The sequence below is a fragment of the Peromyscus leucopus genome, chromosome 22 (assembly GCF_004664715.2).
Source record: "Peromyscus leucopus breed LL Stock chromosome 22, UCI_PerLeu_2.1, whole genome shotgun sequence".
NCBI classification, from domain to species: Eukaryota; Metazoa; Chordata; class Mammalia; order Rodentia; family Cricetidae; genus Peromyscus; species Peromyscus leucopus.
In genome coordinates this window covers 37,400,628-37,418,182 of record NC_051081.1, presented here as the reverse complement: position 1 = coordinate 37,418,182, position 17,555 = coordinate 37,400,628, and the positions used below count along the sequence as shown (strand labels likewise).

Genomic DNA, 17,555 nt, shown 5'->3' with positions numbered 1-17,555 from the left:
TTTAATTAATATACAGTGTCAGGAGCTGTGCATCAGTACAAATAAGATGAGGGCAGAGAGAAGGGGGGGAGGGGAGGTAACAACAGCCTCATCACCTAAGTGTCTGGAGCTGAGAACCCCAAATATTAGAAGCAAGGTAAGGCTGGAGGAGGCAGGCTGGGTCAGGGGACAGTAAGCGGTGAGGCTTTCTCCTCAAAGAGCTAAGTATTCCCAACGTGCTTCTCAGGCTGTATTTTTATTCAACTGTGGCTAAGACTTCCAGATATGGATTAGCCTGAGTGGCTGCAATATGAGCACTTGGAATTCCCTTGCCCTGCTGCCACCCCCATCACCGAGGACGGTGAACAGTAGTGCTTATAACGTGAGAAGTCGAGGCGATGGGCAATGGGTGTCCCTGGAGAGAATACAAAGATAAAACACCTTGTACATGGTACAACCACCAATCATTTGGTTAGTTGGCCATATCTAGCTTCCTCACTTAAAGAAGAGTGCCCCTAGGGCAGACAGCCTCTCTTTTCAGTCTCCTCATTTTTTTTTTTTTTCAACTTTTGTTTTCATGTGTATGAGTGTTTTGCCTGCCTGGCGTGTGTGCAGTGCCTGCAGAGGCCAGAAGAGGGCATCAGAACGTCTGGGACTGGATTACAGAAGGCCGTGAGCCTTCATGTGGGTGCTAGGAATCGAGCCCAGGTCCTCCAGGGCTCGTAACCACGATGCTATCTCTCCTGCCCTCTCTTTTCACTTTTTAATCACAGGACTCAGGCATTTAGTCTTGTGAAGACGAACTCAATAATATTCTTAGATCTTATTCAGCTTAGGACTGGTGGGGAGTTCTCAGAGCAATTAACACATTGAATTTCGTTAGCACTAATGGTTTGTGCTTTACACATCCTAGTTTTTTTTTAAATGAATGTTCCTTGTGTATTTACTTTTTTTTTTGTTTGTTTGTTTACCTGTTTCTCCTGCAGTATAAATTATTAAGGACAGAGATCTCGTCTATTGCATCTAACACTAATTACTTGGAGTAATTTTAGATTACGTTTGAATAATGTTGTTTGAATGGTCACGTGACAGCATCTCTGGGTGAACTACCTACTTACGGTTCTTAGGTTTCAAGACTTGGTGCCAGCCGGTGCCTTAGGGATTGAGGAATTAGAGCTGGCACAGCCGAGCTTCTCCCGTGTCTCATGCCTTGCCTTTCCCTAAGCAGCACAGGTTGGGGAGCTCTGGTATCGGGGAGAGAAAAGGATGACTTCCGGTCTGTCACATAGCCACCCACAGGGCCCCACTGCTGCCTGCTTGAATCTCAGGAGAAGTGTGGCCAGCCCCATGTGAGCCGTCTTCGGGCTCTGGTCACAAGCACTAACACGGGGTACTCATGGGCATCGCTACGAGATCTCACACGTTCCAGCAGCTGTAAGGTAGGCCCATCTTGTTGGAAAGCTCACAGTCATCACCGATATGCAGAAACACAAGAGCATACTTGCTTATCAGCACCGCTTGGTAGCTCAAGTGTGGCTTCTACGGAGAGCCACGTCTCAAGGGGCCGTTGTCCGCTTTATGTTGGACTCAGCATGCCCTGCCCTCTAAAAATCTGCAGGCTGTGGTAGAAGGGGATTGTCAGCCACCACACCTGTTGTTCTCAGGAAGGCTGGCTGACCTTCCCTGGTGGCCTCTGCATTTGCCTTGTGACATAATCACCTTCAGCTATCCCCACCTCCACGAATTGGGAAGAAAACCATCCGCTTGATTAAATCCATGAGGAACGTAAGGCGGATAATTTGCTTCGCCTTGCTCAGATGAGTGATCATTATCCGTCCTTTGACTTCATAACTTCTTTGAGGAACAAGTCCCAAGAGAAGAATTCAGAAGCAAGAAGGGAGGAGAAAATATCTAAAAATCAGCAAACGGAGATGTTTGAGGCACAAGTATATAATATGTGTGTGAAATGATAACTGAAAAAGGAAGGTAGATCATAAACTAGTCAATGCACGGACTACACGTTTGATCACGGACTTGTAAAATATATGCATATTTATGTACTGATAAAGGGTTCTGTAGTTCTAATCAGTGTTTATCTCAAGAACACCACTTTTGTGTAATAGGTACTTTAGTAATCTTTGCTGAACAAAAGAAGGAGCTGGAAGTAAATTTAGAAAAACGCTTGGAATTTGCACTCATCAGATTTCTTTCACCATAGATCTGTTAAAATGCATAACAAATAACTTCCATAGAAAAGATTAACTTCTTGATTTCAGGTTGAGGAAAGAGAAAACCAAAAACATTAGCATAGTGGTGTTTTGAGCCGTACAGGTATTTTTCACCTATCAACTTAATGAATTAAGTTGTTCCCAATTTTCTGTAGTATCCAGGGAGGAACGATTTGTCTCAAAGATTACCCCAAGATAGCAGGTTACAAACCTAAGGGAATGAATCTTGTTGTTGTAATCCCAGGCACTATGGTAAGCCGGGGGGGAGGGGGGAGGATATGCCTGGCATTTCCCAAAGCCCACAACACAGGCTGCTGCCAATCCTCCCCTCCCGCTTGTACAACTGACTTTGGCATCCAGACTTCACATTTGAGCTGGAGCCACTACGGCAAGTCTGATTGAAGGCTACATATGTTAAGGAGGCATGCTTGTGTTTCACATCATTAATACCCCGAAACACATGATCTTATCATCTCAGTCGAGAGTGCAAGGAAACCATTCATTGAAGTGTGCTTTGAGCAATTAAAAATAAAAAATAAACAACCAAAATGTCTACCACACAGAGAGAAGAAGATAATCTCCACAAACCACATGGAAAACCCAAAAGACGTTGGGGTGGTAGGGCATGCCTGTGATGTTAAGGCAGGAACGTGGCCAGGTCAAAGCCAACCTGGGCTACATAGAGAAAGATTCTGTCTCATAATACCAGCTAGGCATGGTGGTACATGCTTGAAATCCCAGCATTCAAGAGGTGGAGGCGGGAGGATGGCCGCAGGTTTGTAGCTTACACAGGAAGAGCCTGTCTCAAAAAACTAAAAAGGAACAAACCCAAAACAAACAAATAACAGCAAGCCACGAGCTGAGGACTTGGCTCAGTGGCAGGCAGGGCACACACCTATCAAAGCCTGAACAGCGGCGATGACAACCCCCAATGAATTCGATGGTCTCACGGTCTTCTAAATTAAGATTTGTGCACATGGATAATGCCCATCTTAGGAGAAACAAGGCAGTTATTTAGACTGGAGAGGTGAAGAAGCCTTTCAGTCGGCAAAGGAAGACTGTCATTTCAACGTGTTTCTGCCTACACTGGCACTATGTTCAAGATATTTGGGGCCGGTCGGTGGTGGCACACACCTTAATTCCAGCACTCTGTGAGTTCGAGGCCAGCCTGGGCTACAGAGTGAGCTCCAGGACAGGCACCAAAGCTACACAGAGAAACCCTGTCTCAAAAAACCAAACCAAACCAAACTAAAAGAAAAGATATTTGAGAGCTGCACACCCTGGGGGAGAATTCACTACACAGAGCAAGATAATGTTGTTAATCACATACCCCAGGAAGTGAATGGACTACCACAGAATCCAAGAACATTAAAAAACAAACAAACAAAAACCTACAGGATAACATACAGAAGTTGTAATAACTAATCATCAAGATTGGTGGGGCGGTCAGTGATTCCAGTTTTTGATAATAAGCATTGACAGAGTCAGCTGTTTATCTGTCTTTAAAAAAAAAATCAGCCTTGTGGGCAAATAACTTTACTGACCGAATATGATTAAGGTCATTCTAGAACTGAGAGAAACTTTAGGAAATTTAATACAAAATCAGTTTCGTGTGAGGACTAACCCATTTGATTTACTAATAGTTAACAAGTCGTCCATTCAAGTGGTTAAGCCTTCATAAGGCTCCAAATGAAACTCTACACAAACGTAATATCTAATTCTACTTAACAACATTAGATATATAGCCCTTGGCAAAGTTTAGAAGCAGCCTAAATAAAGCCGAATATTGACAGGCTTAAAGTTAAGCATAGCAGTTTGTAAAAGGGTCAAACCGTCCCGTCCCTGCCCCCCCCCCCCGCCCCCATTTGACTGCAAAGTGGATTCAGGGTCCTGTTGTTTGGAAATAATAAAGTTAAGATAGATGTATCTCAACATCCTATTTCTAAAGTGCTGCACCTGGGCTGTACATTGAGGCTTTATCCTTGTCCGGGGGATACTGCTATAATTACAAACACCAAGGTTTTTGATATCTATGATTTTCGAGAACAATGTTTTTGAGTGAATAGGAAAGCAGCCGCCACTCGGAGAAGGGAGTGATTATGACATATACAGCTGCAGGATGTCCTCAGAAGACACCACATCCTGCTAACTCCGCAGCTGGCTCTATCTGCGCCCATTATCCCAGCCTGATGAGTAGCTGGGTAGATTTGCACCTTCTCAGTTGGAGCTAAATTTTCCTTTCCCATGGCAATCCTAAATGCCAAACGCTGTATGAAGTATCTGGCAGGCATTTTATTTAATCTTCGCCACAACCCTTTGAAGTGAGAGCTGGCCTCCTATTTTACAGGTAGGGACAACGAGGCTGGGAGATGTTGAAATGGTTAGCCCAAGGTCACAAACTAGTGACCGCCAGAGCCCTCTCAAAGCTGGGTCTGTCTAGGTTTAACCAGTCACTGTCCTCCCTTCTTCCTCCTGCTTCTCCTCCTACTCTTCTTTAAAACTTTTCCCCCTTCTTTCTGTTTTTATTTCAGACAGGGCCTTACCTTGTAGCTTAGGCTGGCCTAAACTTTGCTATGTAGCCCAGGCTGACTCAAACTTGGGATAGTCCTCCTGTGTCAGCACCTCAAGTGATGGATTTACAGGTATTAGCTACCACACTTACCTCTAAACCCACTCTTCTTAACATCTATACTTCAATCCAAGGTAGAAATTAAAGTCCATTTGATATAAAATAGATAAAATCCAGAGCAGGTTACCTATAGGGAAGTAGAAGGCTCGCGTACTGTAGAATCATAGTTTGGGATAATTTTTGTGGAAGTCAGCTTGGCAAATAATGCACATTTTAACTTAGCAATTTACCTATGAATTTAAGAAAATAATTTCCAAACTGTATAGAGGCGCATAATTAAAGAATTATTAAAACAATAAGCACACAAACCCCTGAAACATTGTAAACAAACTTTTGTAACACTGTGTAAATGCATCCAACCATTAATGATGAAATTATATTGTACAGCAAAAGATACCAGAGTACCAATAAACATTTACAGTGTGATTTTATTTTTGTACATAAAATCGAATAATAAGAGCTGGGATCTAGCTCAGTTGGTAGATTGCTTGTCTTAGATGCATGAGGCTCTGGCTCCATTCCCAGCATGGGGAGGGGGAGCAGGGCATGCAAAATCACTACAACAAAATTGAATATATACACTGTATTTATTTCTGCAAATACACATATGTATTCAATGTGTGGAAATGTATTCACTATAATTTTATCTGGATCACCAGTATTTTTTTCTTTATTCCATTTATTTACTTTTGTGTGTGGTGTATGCATGGATATAAGTATGCAGGCATGCCTGTGCATGCAATATGGAGGCCAGAACAAGAGTCAGGTGTTTTCATGTATAACTGTCTTATTGCCTTGAGAGAGGGTCTCTCATTGAACCAGACACTCACCCTTTTGGCTAGACTGATTAGTCAGCAAGCTTCTGGGATCTGCTGGTCTCTGTCCCCCAGTGCCAAAGCTACAGGCACACTTGTGGTTTTTTGTTTGTTTGTTTTTGGGTTTTTTTTTGGAATGGGGATTAGGGATTCACTCAGGTTCTTACTTAGCAAAGCAAATGCTCTTACCTATTAGACCATCTCTCCAGTCCTCTGTTTCTTTAAAAACTTTCCTTATTGTTTACACACAAGTCGGTATCATTATTAGAAAACAAAGTCTACTTGAAAAAGAGAACAGTCAAGTCAGTTCTTGTCTTAACAACTAGACTGCTTTCATGTACGCTAGCCATGTGTTTTCTGGAACTGGAAATGATTAGGTTTTGGAGAAACCTAATAGGTAATGTTACAAATCCTACTCACAGAGCTAGTGTATACACACACACACACACACACACACACACACACAGATATGTATATATATGTGTATGTATATGTATACGACCAAATGATTATTACTAATGTGTGGGGTCAGTAGTGCCTGGACTAACATCACATCTATCTGGGCCATAAAAGTTAAATGCTGTGTTAGATTTTACTTTCCAACCTCCCCTTAATTCCTTCATTTAATAGGGTTAAGTTCTACTTGCTAATCGGCACTGTAATTTATAAGTAAAGAAATTTTCTCTTAGCTGGCTAAAGTAACTAGATTTTAGAGAGGCTAGTGTGAGGTTCAAGAAGTAATTCTAACTAATGAATCTTTGGCTCTCGAGTTTGGGATTCTGGGGGAGGGCAGGGTTAGTGGGTCTTAAGGAAGTAGGCTCTCTTGGTGAGAGCAGATGGAGCCAGAGAGAGCTGACTCTAACCTAACACATAAGCATGACAAGGACCCGAGTTCCAATCTCCAGGACCCATCTAAAAGCTGGTTTCAATCTGTAAGCCTGCCGCTGTCAGGACGGAAGATTGGAGGCACAAACTGGTGGGTTTGGGGAGCCAGCCTAGCCAATTGGTGAGCTCCAGGTCCAGTGAAAAACATCTTCAAAAATTAAGGTGGACCCACAAGAGGGATCAGTGAGAAAGAGAGCTTACTGCCAAGAAAGCCTGATGGATCTCAGTTTGACCCCTGGGGCCAACATGGTAGAAGGGAGAGAATCGACTCCAGCAAGTTGTCCTCTGATCTCCACAGGCACAAGTATGAGCATGCATTTTCACCCTCGAGAGCATGGGCTGCATGCGCATGCGCTAAATAAATGTAATTTAAAATAAATAAAAAAAAACCCACTAAGGTGAAGCACTATAGAGAAACAACCCAGAAGTTGACACACAGGTGCACACACCTGCACGAACAATACCTAACCCATTCCCCACTCCCCACCCCCCACAGGAGGAAACAAGAAAAGTGCTAGTGAATCAAAGTTCAGAGAATGTGTAGAAAGAAGAACGACGCACAAGACAGGAGGAGCAGAGCGGAGGGTAAAGGAGGGGCTAGAAGCATCCAGTAGACTAAAACAAGAAGGCTGGTGTATTCACGACATCTGTCAGCCAGCAGTTACCGAAGGACAGTGGAGACCGGGTTATCGCACACAGTTGGCTCATTTGTAAGCATCAGAGGCCAGGACCAGACACTTTGCACAGTCTGGGTTGGTACTAAACCAGGAACCAGGCCCCACAGAAGTAGACTAAACTGACAGAGACCTTCAGGCATTTCAGCAACTATTGAGAATCTAGATCGTGCAGGTGGCTGGAGGTCACGTTAGGAGGGCGAGGGCAAGGCGCTCATCAAATGCACTAGGGCACCGTCTTTGATAAAGAATCAACGGAATGAATTCATGGAAGGACGACTGTGTAAATGAAGGCGGAGAGTGATCTAGTGTCTGTTTGATGAGCATGACCACGACAGGAAGATGAAAGCAGCATATGGCACCGAACAGTAGTTGGATGGCGGCACCTGCTTTACGTAAGAAGTCACAGGCTGTCTCGGGTGCCAGGGAGGTAGGTGTGTTTAAAATGCTGTCAGGTTTGAGCCAGGAGAAGGGACGTGGAGGACTTAAGGATTTACAACAGGCTGCTTTGGGGTGTCAGATGCAGGATGAGGAACAGCCGAAGACAGTAGCTTAGTAGGTAAAGACAGCCAAAGGAGGACAAGAACTCTGGAAAGAATAGCGTACCTTTCACACCGCACTTCCGCTGCCCGCCCAGGAGAGAGGTGTTACCCTGCCAGTCTTGGGGTAAGGGCTGCTTTCCCTATAAAGCGATCCAGGCGCAAGGAGCTGGCTGTTCTGTGGCTGCTTGATTCCTCTGGTGACAAGGCACATTACTTTTGAAAGTAGCACTTCCACGATAGAATAAGATAGGGAGGCAGAAAAGAAGAAAGATGTGGGGGCCCCTCGAGGGGAAAGATCTGTGAATGACAGGCATTTTAGTCAATTCATGGAATTGCAGAGCCAGACATTGTCAGTCAGATCTTTTCATCTGAAAGAGGAAAAAAAATAGTCTGTGAAATCATCCCAGCAAACCACCTCTCAATTTTACAGAAAAAAAAGGGGGGGGGGTGCCCGAGGGCTATCTCTCACTCAAAGTAATACAACCCACGAGTGGAGACAGGCCCAGGTCAGACTCCTCCCGGATCCACAGGGCCTCAGATCTCCCCCCGTAAACGATAAAGAACAGCGGGGAGGCTGCAGGTCCCGCGGCCCGTCCGGGGGAGCACTCTGGGGTTCGAGGCTTCCTGGCAGCGGGGCAGAGGACCGCCCCGAGGGGAGGGTCCGTGCGGGAAGAGTTCGGGGCCTCCTTTCTCACACTTCCTTCAGGACACCGGCCCCGGTGCGCCTGTGGCCGGCAGAGGGCGCGGGGCGGCTCCACGCTGAGCGGGGGGCCAGCGGGGTCGTGCTGCCCCCCCGGGGGCGCGCCGTCGGAGCTGGAGGGCAGCGGGGTTCCGGGGGCCGAGCTCGCGGAGGGGGCAGGGGCGAGGGGCGGGGCCGCGAGTGGGTGGGGCGGGGCCGCGAGGGCGGGGCGCTGAGGGCGGGGCCCGGGGGCGGGGCCGGGAGCGGGGGCGGTGGCGGCGGCGGCGGCGGCGGCGGCGGCAGCGGCGGCGGCAGCGGCGGCGGCGGCGGCGGCGGCCGTGGAGGAGGAGAACATGGCGGCCGCGGAGAGCGGCTGAAATGCCTGTTCTGCAGGCCGGGCGGGCGGGAGACTGACGCGATTCACCTCGTCCCGTCGTCCGTCGGTTGGAGCGCGGCCTCAAGCGCCTCGGCTGCAGTCGGCTGCCGTTCCCTCAGGCACAGCCTGCGCCGGGGTGGTTCTGCATCTCCCCCACCACCGCCACCGCCACCACCACCTCCCTGAAGTGGGGGAGACTCCTGCTCCGGAGGAGGGGGCCGGAGAGCCCGCGGCGGCGGCGGCGGCGGCGGGCGGGCGGGCGGGCCGCCTGCCTGGGCCCCGGGGACGGGCGCCCGGCCGGAGGAGCGGCGGAGTCCACGGCGGCGCCGCCACAGTCGCGAGCGAGCGCGGCGCCAGGGAGCGCGGCCCTGAGGCGGCGGCAGAGGCAGGTGAGTGGCAGCGGCGGCGGTGGCGGTGGCGGCGGCGGCGGCGGGAGCCTCGCGGTGGGTGCAGCTGTCACGAGCCGCGCGGCCGCGGCGGCCCTAGGGGGCGGGGAGCAGCTGGCGCCCTCCGCCCGGGCTCTCCTTTCTCTGGGACCCGTCTCCCGCGGCCACTTTTTTTTTTCTCGCCCCCCCCCCCTCCCCGAGTTCCCTGGCCGGCCCTGGCGCGGCTGCAGGGGGGCGGAGGTCGCAGCTGTCACGGCACCAGCTGGGGGTGGTGGTGGTGGTGGTGGTGGTGGGGGTTTGCTCCGGGGCGAGCGCCGCGCTGCAGAGCGCCGTCCCTGCGGCGCACTCCAGTTGCCCTAGTTAGCGGAGTGCGAGCATCCGCGGAGGGCGCGCGGCCGCGGGCCGGGTGGGGAGCGGGCGCCCCGAGCCGCCGCCGAAAGGGGGAGCCGGAAGTAGGCGCGGGCGCCCCTCGGCCCCGACGAGCAAGCACGGTGACCTTGGCCAGCCCGTCAGCCTCTCTTGAGTCCTGTTTCGCCGGGACAGCGAAATGGGGGCGACCTAGGCATGGCTTTCTGTGCGTGCAGCTTTCGACGGCCCCTTTGCCTAGCCCGGCTGCACTTGCCTTTTCTCTCCCCGGGACTAGGGCTTCGGAGGTAGGCATGGGCGGATAAAGGAGATTTTCCTCTGGCGGCTGGGGTTTGGTCCCCTTGCAGGGTTCTGCTGAAAAGACCTAGGAGGGGGAAGCAACACACGTTGGCCAAACGATTGGGAGGCAGATCTGGTTAGTGGTCAGTGATGGAACTTGAGCTCTCCATAGTCGCTTGGAAGAGAAACTGGACACCGGGGTCCTCAGTCCTTACCACTCCTCTGCGGTGGCTGGTTTTTATTTTATTTTTATATGCACTCTTTTTCTTTTCTTTCTTTCTTTCTTTTTAAGCAGTCACTCCCATGGGCCAGACACCCTCACGATGTTAGAGGGAGACAGAGGGATTGGCAATACATCCTGTGTGTGACAAGGGGAAGCCGAGGTGCTGTGACCGAAGAGTTGGATAGGGATGAAAACTTTAAGCTGGGGAGTATCTGTTAACCCCTCCGGCTCGGCTGTGGTCGTTCTTATAGCGACACTCTAGAGGCCAGGCAGGTGTCCTTGCGGAAAAGGTGACTTTTTTTTTTTTCTTTTTGTCTTTTGAAACATTAAGTTTTTAATGTGAAATACGATGTTGGCCAGTAAGGAGTTAGTGGGTGAATCACAGCCCCAGCCCCCTGTGTGATTGACAAGAGGAATCTCGGGTGATGATTTGTGAGGCATGATGTTTTCACTTCAGCCATGAAGAAATCTTTTTCAGTGTCTGTGCAAGACCTGACTGCAGTGAAGCCTGGATTAGCTTGTAGATTCCTGGGAGTGGATATCAAGGGTTAAATTTGTTTGAGGTTTGCTTCCTCTTCTGGAATTGGTTGGAGGTTAGTCTTGAAAAAAAAGTTGGCCAAAGGGGCCTCTCATGGAGCTCCACAGAAGCTGTGATGTAGTAGGAAGGGGTCGGATTTCTTCATGTTGGGAATAAGGTGAAAAGAAAGTATTTGCGTATTTGCTTAGGTCTTTGGCTCTCAAGCTAGAACTAGTTTTGGGTTAAAGGTAGCTGTGGGATTTGATTCGGTTTCATAAATGGGCATTCCTCGAGTAATTTGTCATAAAGTAGGTAAAATGGAAGTGTTTCTGCTTAATCTCCTGTACTTTGTGGAAAGGTCCCAAGTTGGTTCTGTGACCTAAAGTCTGCAGTGTTTTCTCTCCATTTCTTATTCAGACTTCAGGAGCTTGGAGAGAAAAGAGAGGCCTGTAGCTTGTAAGAGTCGGTATTTGGTTTGATTTTTGCAGGCATTTTACGTTAATCTATTACACGTATTTAATCCACACTGAACTTTGGTTTATAGATGCAAAGCTTGAATTTTACATAATTTACAGTTAATCTCTTCCTTATTTCTGAGAAAATTTATAGGGTTGTGCCTATAAAATTGCTTTTGTGTGTGTGGTTTAAGCCAAGGGAATGTTTTTAGATCTACAATTTTGGGTAAGCGGTTTTATTGAAAGAAAAAAAAAAGCACTATGGAACTAATGATTGTTCACTTAAACTGGGATTATATAGACAATGCATTTTTTCCTCCTTCTTTCTGCCAACATGTTTGCTTTTTTTTTTTTTTTTTGTTTCTCCCTCAATTCGAGGATTTCATTTCTAGAAATCTGGGCTGGAAACACAGAAGCAGCAGTTTGTATAATCCCAAGAACTTGCTTATGCCAGGAAGCTGTAAGGGCAACATGAAGTGGGTGTGATATAAAGACACTGCTGCTACTGAAGACATTTAATTGACTGCTTCAGGAGTCTAGGGCTGCTCTGTATTTTTGCTGAATTCCCCGTTTTCTGCGTATGTGTTGATCTTTTGGTGGGCAGAGGATTAGGTTGCTATGGTGCTGACTGGTGTATACTGCGCAAATGTTGGCAAGGTTTCTGCTTCCAACTCTATAGTGAGGGGGTAGTAAACAGGTCTAAATAACTTAAATATGTTGTTCCCAGGATGGAATGTTCTCTGCATGTCCTCTTGATCCTGCTAATCCAGTGAGGCGATCTTCACCAGGACTAAATGTTGAGTAAGTGATGAGGGTGGTGGAGAGGTGCTGAAAGGTGGAGTGAGAGAGAGAAGAGATCGGACATCCCTGGAAAACTCTTTTTTTTTTTTTCTCCAATCAGACTGTACACCGGGTTGGTCTTCTGATAGCGTCTCAAGGACATTTGGCTCCTCTTGTTCAGCTGTCCTCAGGCTCACACGCCTTCTCTTGGGGCAACGCTGCCTCTGTTTCTTGTTTCAATTTGCTCCAGTTTTTAAGGAGTCCAAGTTGTTGGATGTTGTGTGGCATGTTTTACAGAGTTGGTTGGCCTTAAGCTATGGCTGATCTTAGGTTTCATTTTAGGGTGAATATGGAAGGTCAGCCTGAGCACAGAACACTCAGTAGAATTTCTAAGTTGTGGATAGAGGAGCCCCCTAGGATCCTTATTATTATTGTCTTGGCATTGATAACCACAGTAATTCTCAGGGGGCCAGCTATTACTTTTCTGGCAGAGGTCCACAATCATCGTGGTGGGTGCTTTTCTACATGACCTGCAAACACTAGCTGCTAAGATGGCCGTGCGATTGAATAAAATACTTGAGTTTCAGGAGTCGACTGACAGAGCCCTGTATCTGGTCTGGGTTACAGAACAGTACAGAATTGCCTTCACTTTCATAACTCTCCTCATTCGTATAGACTAGACCATAGGGATGGATTTTATTATTGCTTCTGTCACATTAACCCATCATTCACCCTTTTGTCATTGGCCGTTGAGGATAGGTCTTGTGGTCTCGTGATTTTTTTTTTTTTTCCCTTACCATTGGAAGTGATGTTTAGGCATTTTAAACTTTCTCTTTATTTTAGTTAGACTGTGTGCCTATTCCTTATTATATGGTGTTGGGTCATAAAATGGCCTGGTGGCAGCTGGGTACTATTCTTAGTTACTTCATTTAAGGATATGCACCTCCCCCCACCCCCATAACTTAGTATAGTTTTGGAAACAGTTTGTGAATGGTATTTGAGTTACTACAGAGCGTAGAAATTATTATTTTATATTTTCGCTGGACATATAGCTTAATATAGGAAGCCGTTATCAAACACTGATGTCAGTGTGTAAGTCTTGCTCCACTAGTAGAGAGTAAAGGAGGTGGCATCTCCATTTCCTCCCTGAACCCATCCATAGCTGAGTGTTTTTATCTACTTTCTTATTTGTTTTGTGATAGGGAGTGGTGAGCCCAGGCCCTTCCGAACGCCCGGCAAGCCATCCCCCACTCAGCTGAGCCCCCAATTCTTTCTCACGTCGACTTTGAGGCATTTGTGCTGAGTTGCCCAGGCCGGTCTCAAACTTGGAATCCTCCTGCCTCAGCCTCCTAGTATCTGGGATTATAGAGGTGCATCACTGTGCTCAGCTCACAGGACAGTACTTTTGAGATGCTTTGAAGTGACAGGCTTTCTTAGTGTGGTCATTATAGTTAATGGTAAGTAGCTTATACCAAAATAGACGCTGTCATTCTTTAAAGTGTTTGGAAAGAAGACTTGAAATGAATCCATCTAGTTATGCTCACCTTAGATGTATTTTGTTCTCTTACCCCCCACATGCCGTATTTCCGTGAGGAGGGGAGGGGAGGAGTATTGATATTATTGAGTGGCCCCGAGTCCTGCTGCTAGGAACAGAGATCAAACTGATAAAAACAGGTGCAAGAATAGGAGGTGTAATCCCAACAGCAGAGTCAGAATCCTATTAACAGCAGATTATCCAGTGTTCCACAGTGATGCCTTAAAAAACATTTATTTGTTTGCCTAGGTGTGTGTGGGGGTGTGTGGGTGTCACACTCATGCTGTGGCACACGTGTCTAAGTCAGAGAACAATTGTTGGGAGTCAGGTCTCTCCTACCATGTGAGTTTTGGAGATTGGACCCAGGTCATCAGGGTTTTCAGCAAGCACCTTTACCGACCAAAACGGTCTCACCCACAGCCCAGCTGCTCTATTTTTATCCCTTTCATTTGTAGCTTTTTACCCATTGGTTTGTAACTTTGAGGCAATTTTAAAGGTTGTTTTAGAAGTCGAACTTAGACTTTAGTCAGAGGCGGCCTTGGGTCATGGCTCTTCCAGATTCTTAGTTCATGTAACCTTAGGTATTTAACTAAACTAAACCTTAGGTTTTCGTATCTAAAGTTAGAATGATGTACTTACTCATGTCATTGTGCTTTTAAAAGTTAAGCTAAGTAACATTGTTTAGCTGTGATCTGGCATGTAGTAAAGCATTAACACCAGCTAGCAAATGGACATTCCACTCCGAACCCATCACCATGTCTCTGATTCTTTTCTTTGTACTTTCTTGGCTAGTCTCCTTTTTTTCTTGTTGAATAATCTGGTCCCTGGTCATTTGAGTGTGGCGTCATAGGAGTCACCGTGAGAGTCTGAGTTTCTTTGCCGTCAGGTAAACTGTTGGTCAGATTTCACTCTTCTTTTTGTGCTGCGGTCCTAATTTGTAGATTTAGAGCTTTTTGCCTGCATGCATTTGCCTCTCTAATTTATTCTACACGTACCCACTGAAAAAGAATCCTTTCAAAATGTCTTTTGATCTTTTTAGTGAAGATTCTACAAATTTATCAAACCCTAAGCCATTTAAATGGAGTCTCTTGTTCCCCATTCCAGAAAATTTGCTGTAGATGACATTCAGAATTGCTTTATAGGGGCTGGAGAGATGGCTCAGAGGGTAAGAGCACTGATTGCTCTTCCAGAGGTCCTGAGTTCAATTCCCAGCAACCACATGGTGGCTCACAACCATCTGTAATGAGATCTGGTGCCATCTTCTGACATGCAGGCATACATGCTGTATACATAATAAATAAATCTTAAAAAAAACTTCACTTAAAAAATTGCTTTATAACCTGTAAAGCACCACATAAGTGAAGAAAGTATTATAATCTCCCAGAGTCTGGTCCAGGGTTATAGTAAGACCCTGTCTTTAAAATTAGTCACCCATTTTCTTTACTTAAATTGTATTTCCTTTTCTTTTATGTGTTCTCTCTCTCTCTCTCTCTCTCTCTCTCTCTCTCTCTCTCTCTCTCTCTCTCGGAGCTGAGGATGGAACTCAGGGCTTTGTGCTTGCTAGGCAAGCACTCTACCACTACTGAGCTAAATCCCCAACCCCGTTCTCTTGATCTTCAAAGCTGGTGTGTTCTACAGTTCATTCCCACTCCCTTAGTTAGCATCAGTGACTGCTCTGTATAACCCAGCCTACTTTCTTTCCCTCCCTCTCCACCTCTTCACTCCCTCCTGAACTGGTCTGGGAAATCCTTGAGTTGAATGAACCCCAGCATTCAGAGGAGAAGAGCTTTAAGGGTACTTTAGAATAACCTCCTTGATATTATAGAGGAGATGACTAAGTCCAGGCCAGAGCTTTTGGCTACTGAGATTTAAAATTTTAGGAAGTCTAGTAAACTTGGAAGTAATCGATGAGCTAAGGAAGGAAGGAATATGGTTTGCCCACTGTTATTCTTGGACCAACCAGCCATTATAGAGACTATCCAAAAGGGCTGGTGATGTAGCCCAGTGGCAGAGTGCTGGCCTAGCTTACATGGGGCCTATGTCCAGTCCCAAATACTGGTGGGGATGAAGAGAGAAAATACTGAAAAAGATTGTTTCTGTATTGACTGTGTGCAGAGTTTTTCTTATCCAAGTCTTGATATTGTGTTAGGTTCTATAAGTAATCCAGTCGTGCTTTGAAGAGGACAGGGTTAAGAACAGAGGTGACATGGTGGTATTATGACATTTTATGTATGGCACTTGAACACCCATAGATTTTGGTATCTCCACAGGTTTCTGGAATCAGTCTCACAAATACTGAGAGTCAAATTCATTTTAACCAGGAAGTAATTAAGAACATTTCCCCTCAAAAATTTCAAGAACAAAATATTTGGTGAGGAATATCTGCTTTTCTTGTATTGCTCTCATTCAGAATCAGCAAATATTTATTGAGTATTGTCTCTAAGCCAGGTATTTTGCTAGCTCTACAAACTTCATTTTATAAACGAGGAAATAAGGTTCAGGGAAGTTAAGTGGCTGGTGTAGGATCACACAGCTTATAGGTGTTAGGAATGGCGTTTGGGCCTAGGACAGCCAACTGGAAGTCACAGTCATACCTTTCAACTGGCATCTGACCAAGAGTATTTGCCACACTTGGCTACATTATATCCCTCTTTCTGGACTTTCTTTGGGTTCTGAACAGATGCTGTGGAGGCTTCTGCCACTTTCTTTCTCTCTGGTAACCATGCATACACCAGGCACTTAGCGAAAGTGTTGCTTTATTCTCGAGCCTTCTGCTTTCACCTTTGGACTTCAGTGATGTTGGTTCTTTTGTGCTTCTGTCCAGGGAAGCTTATCTTTGAATGGCTGGTTTTGGAGTCTTAGCAATAAAATTCTGCCTCTTAAGTTTTGATAGTGTTTAAATAAAGCTTAAGGTATTTTCTTTCATTTGGAACAAATTGTTTGATCATTCTCTGTGTTTGCATTGTGTTTTGAATGGTCACTCTTACTCTGACTGCTTTAATGTATTGACTGCTTTAATGTATTCTTTTTTTTTGTTTTTGGTTTTTCGAGACAGAGTTTCTCTTGTGTAGCTTTGCGCCTTTCCTGGAACTCACTTGGTAGCCCAGGCTGGCCTCGAACTCACAGAGATCCGCCTGGCTCTGCCTCCCGAGTGCTGGGATTAAAGGCGTGCGCCACGACTGCCCGGCAGCTTTAATGTATTCTTAAAATTTTGGTTTGCCTATATAGTTGAAATATTTATATATTTCTATTATCAATCATAGATTTCGTTGTTTGTGTATTTATATTTAAATATATCACACTGTATTTATCAGATAGTTGAAGGATCAAATGCCCAGTATTTTGTATAATACTGGCTTTACTTTGGCAAGTTTGATTGGAGGAAATCAGGGAAAAGGTATTTGTTCTACAAATTTCCAGTTATACCTCCTTTTCTACTTTAGATGGTACAGGAAGTCTGTAATTGATTCTAAGTAGCTACTTGGCTGTCCACTGAAGCTATAGTTACATGAGTACATTGTTCAAGGTGCTGTGCTGTTAAAAGATAAGGAAGGGAGACGATAAGATAGAGATTCTATTCTTAAGGCGATTATGACCTAAGAGAAGTGATAAGACAAAACAAATACCTGTAATATTAATCAAATCTGATGAGTGCTGGGAGAAGCCTGTTGGGACGGTAGTGTACTTGAGGATCCAGGAAGAGAGAGCGGTTACCTCATTAGAGAGGGAGATCAAGGCAGGTTTCATGGTGGGCTTGGTGGTACGTGATCACTGAAACCCGGGCGTGATTCTGGAAGGGTGGGATGAGAAGAGCAGGGTGCCCAGAAAGATTGAATGAACTAGAAGCAAGGGCAGGAAAGTGTGGGTCTCTTAGGATGTAACGAATGGGACTGTGTGAAGTCAAGGAGAGTGTCAGCCTAAGTGGGAGCGGGAAGTAGACATTCAGGTCATGTGATGCTGAAGGGCTTCTAATGGGAGGAGACAGTGGGAAGAGTATGTAGTAAGTATGTAAGATCTGGATGAGAATGGGAAATGTCAACTTCCAAATTTATGTGGATCTTTTCCTGGCAGGTTTCTATAACCCAAATTTTAGATTTTCATAATTTTTGAAATGTTTCCATATGTAAGGCTTACCACACTGGGAACTTACTCACTAATTTTTATGTATATTTAAAAAAAAATCATGTGGTTTTGGAGTAGAAGTTAGT

The 17,555-nt window shown here is 45.9% G+C and overlaps 1 protein-coding gene across 7 annotated transcripts in view; it reads left to right on the top strand.

The window, feature by feature from the left end:
* Positions 1–8,741: 8,741 nt before the first annotated feature.
* Ncoa1 (nuclear receptor coactivator 1) overlaps positions 8,742–17,555 on the top strand; it is a 200,962-nt gene continuing 192,148 nt past the window's right edge. For 4 of the 7 annotated variants that reach the window (XM_037198117.1, XM_028875282.2, XM_037198118.1 and 1 more), the window contains exon 1: positions 8,742–9,196. The gene's annotated coding sequence lies outside the window, so the exon portion shown is untranslated. Of the gene's footprint in view, positions 9,197–9,570; positions 9,847–9,868; positions 11,835–17,555 lie in introns of those variants that run through there. The other 3 variants (XM_028875292.2, XM_028875311.2, XM_028875301.2) reach the window with 3 other exon arrangements.